At 41.5% G+C, this 3949-nt stretch overlaps 1 pseudogene; it reads right to left on the bottom strand.

Moving 5' to 3' along the window:
- Positions 1-605: 605 nt before the first annotated feature.
- Positions 606-3738, bottom strand: LOC135550420 (RNA-binding protein lark-like; annotated as a pseudogene).
- Between the last annotated feature and the right edge of the window lie 211 nt (positions 3739-3949).

Below are 3949 nucleotides of genomic sequence, written 5' to 3'. Positions count from 1 at the left end.
AATAAATAAATACTAAAACATTTATCAGAGACCATGCTGGAGGCCCTGTGCATCCTTACATTCAATTTCAGTACTTTCAGTTTTCCTGTCAAGCTCATGACAACTTGTCACTTACCTTTTTCAGATGAATGAAAGCTTCCATAGAATAGCTTATGTACAAGATCAATTAATTAGCAGCAGGTAAGGGTTACATTATACCGGTCCTACTCCTCTATTTGGAGAAAGGAAGTGACTAAACACAAGTGAAAAGCCATGTGTAAGGTCTTACACAAAAGTGAGTTTAGTCACAGTTTAGCCCCCTGTGGGGGTTGTTTGTGGGGGTAGGTTATATGAAAGTTCCTGTATACACCCGACATCTTACCTTCTGCAGATGTTTGACCTCCAAACACCTAAACACCATTGACATTGTTCTAAGCTACTCGCTTGACCACCGGTGAGGATGTTTCCCCCCCCCCCTTCCAATTCTTATCTGGTTGTAAAAGGACAAAAACCCTTTAAATTAAACAATGTAACTGTCAATCATGTATTTGAGCAAGAATTATTCCACTATTAATTCATAAAGATATAGTCAACTAAAAAATAAATGAAATGAAAAATCGACGGGATCAGAGGTCGAACATTTATTTAAGCGGCCAAATGACAACAGCGGTTGATCAAGACATTTGTTCATGTATTTCTTCTAATAAAAACAAGTCAGATTTGTCCTTATAGGCGTAGATTTCTCAATTATTTTATCTTGGATTACATCCATTTTATACAAAAACAAAAAGGACTTGTTCCTCTACGGACAGCGAGTGATTCATATGCATAATGTCAAATAGATATACAGGCTGTGACTCCGGAGGTGCAACAATTTTTCGGTGGTTATCTTTTTATTTAGTCGTCAAGTCGATGAATCGGTCGTATCGGGTTTCGTTTCGGAGACAATGCTTTATCCTATGATGCTGCACCGAATGTGGCAAGGCCTTCAGATGAGATGAGCTTGGTCAGCTGATGCAGTGTGCTTGGTTAGTCAGTCAGCTAGTTTGCACACAACAAACACCCCAACCTTTGAATTGTGGTGAATGACAAAAACCTGAGTGAGAGGGATTTTAGAGGACTAAAATCCTCAGGAAGAAAATAAAAATGTCTTTGAGAAAAGTATATCAGGACTTGACAACAAAATAAATGTGATAGACAAGTATGATATAAATAACTTACCACTGATAATTACATATCAATTTCCCTTCAAACTGTCTCCAAAAAAGCAGAAATAGTTTTAGTCAGTGCCATCCACTCAATGTAGGGCGGGATTCCCCAATAGGTGGCCCGTAATAATTTTATTTGCCGATTTAGGAAATATGTTCACAAGTATTACTACGCATAAAGAGGTATATGTGATCATATTCCAATGTAATTAAGGTTTGAAATTATTCTGTTTTTGTCAAATATGATCTGTTTTGGATACTTGAGGTCAATTTTCAGTGTACAAATTATTTATAACTATGTTCCGGCATTCCAACCCTCCGCTGAAAGAAAAATCTGTTCACGGATGAATGTAATTGGGGACCCCTGATGTCGGGCCGACTACACAAAACATAATTCCTATACTACATTTAAAAAATCCTAAACTCCTTCAAAAATTCAAAATATGACATTAATATTAACAAACATTCAAAGACACAAGCTTACCACCTCAAGTCTAAAAATCTGGCAACAATGAAAAACTAATATAAAACGCATTCAAAGACTGCTGATATGGCTGGTGATTATTCATGATCAACAAAAACTGGTCAAAATCAATTAAGTGTGCTGCTTGACTTGACAAGTAAGCTTTATGAATGAACGGTATTGTTCCTATTACCCGTTTTTCTAAAAAACTGCGCACTCATTGCCAACATACTCATACACAGCATCTTCCACCTAATTTATTTTTCAAAAAGTGCCCTTAGTAGCCCCTACCAAAACCATTGGAGTACTTCTCCTCAAAGTAATCATCCTTATCAAAGCCTGAGCCCAGAGCATAGCACATAGAGGAAGGAGGGGGCACAGAGCTGCCACCAACAAAATCTCGCCCGGCACCCCTTCGGGCATAGCTGGCAGAGGAAGGTGGGGGTGGAGACCAGCTAGCCAGGGGGCTGCGCTCCCGGTAATAACAGGAAGTAAGGGGGGGAGAAAGTGGCCGCTGAGGGAGTGGGGGAAGCCGTCGCTCATAAGGATCCTGCTCATAGTAACGTGAGGAGGAAGAGTATGGGTCATGGAGGACACGCCTCTCATAGAAGTCACACTCGTAGTAGGCCCTAGGAGGGGGTGGGGGAAGGGGAGGAGGAGGGGGATAGCGACCACGAGGTGGGTAGTAGTCACCGTGTAGAGCTCGAGGGGGAGGTAATGGGGAGCGTCATGTGGGTGAGGTGGATAGTGGTGAGGGTAGTCATCCCCTCTGTCATTTCTGGCTTGATTGTTGCGGGAGATGGATACAAAGATCTTTTGGCCCTCCATTTTAGAGTGGTTCAACTTGGAAATGGCCTCATAGGCCTCATTTTCTCTCTGCATGTGCACAAAGGCAAAGTTCTTCACAATGTCACACTCTACCACCTTACCAAACGGTTGGAAGAGCTCTCTTATCTTAGCAGCTGTGGTCCCCTCAGGGACATTCCCAACGTAGATCTTGGTGGCATTGCGGACCTTCGTAGTGGCAAACTCCACAGTGATGGGTGCCCCATTCAGCTCATGCTTATGGAGTTCTGCCACTGCCTTCTGGGCTTCCTCCTCCTCATTCATGTGCACAAAGCCATAGTTTTTCAGAATGTCACAGTCTGACACCTGACCATATTTCTCAAAAAGAGTACGCAGTTCTGGTTCTGTGGTTGAGGAATTGACGTTTCCAACAAATATCTTCACCATTTTTGTATGGTAGCTAACAAGACACAGTCTTGAAGTTAGCTGTTTCAGAGAAAGGTGTGTATCAAGTGTAAATGAGGATTCCTGGAGGACTCTTCTTCAGCACTCACACGGTGACAGAGCAGCTTCTTCAGTCTCTAAAACCAAAATTAAGAGGAGTTAGATAGCTATTAAGATCTCATTAGAAACGTTATAGTAAATTGGAGTCCTGGGGGTTTTCTCTGGCACACTCTTGGCTCTTAGGGGCTAACATTAGCTAGCTTGTTGCAGCCAGGCTAGGGTCGGAGCTGACGAGTATATTTGCTAGTACATTAGCTACCTGACTGATAGCGAGTTACAAAAGGACTTACCAATTACCTTAGTAGATGTAGACTACTGTAGCTAGAAAAAATAGTTTTGCTAGTGTATGTAAGGTTAGCGAGCGAGCTAACTAGCCAACTGAAAAGCTCCCAGCAGTAGGCTAGCTAGCAAGCTAACAACGTTATAGTAATGTTAGATATGTTTAACCGTTAGTAACTAACTACATCAAGCTAAAGTTACCTAGCTACCTTTTGAGGTTGTACGAACCAAGTCACTTTTGTTTAGTCTATTTCTGTACAAATTCACTTTAATCTCACCTTGCCAGTTAGGTTACGTAGCTAGCTATGTAACGTTACCTTCCTTGTACTTTGATGGCTTCTCACCAGCCCCACATCGGTTTCCACTAGATAACGCAGCCACAAAGTCACAATTGTCTATATCGAAAACGTTTTTGAAACTACAAACATGATTTTGTGAATTTAATTTAAGGTTATGCATAAGGTTAACAGTGGGGTAAGGGTTAGGTTTCCAATAAGATTTTAATAAAATCAATTGTAGAAATAGGCGGGGTTTATGTCTTTGTGGCTGTGTTAACTAGTGACTACACCTTCTCACTGACAGCAAATGGCGTGAGCCAGGCAGCAAGCCAGCTGGCTAACTGAAGAAGGAAGAGGACTGTCCTGCAGCTGCGTACCAACACCAAGTACACTGCTCAAAAAAAAATAAAGGGAACACTTAAACAACACAATGTAACTCCAAGTCAATCACA

Source organism: Oncorhynchus masou, chromosome 12 (genome assembly GCF_036934945.1).
Source record: "Oncorhynchus masou masou isolate Uvic2021 chromosome 12, UVic_Omas_1.1, whole genome shotgun sequence".
Taxonomy (NCBI): Eukaryota; Metazoa; Chordata; class Actinopteri; order Salmoniformes; family Salmonidae; genus Oncorhynchus; species Oncorhynchus masou.
This window is presented reverse-complemented; position numbering and strand designations above follow the sequence as displayed.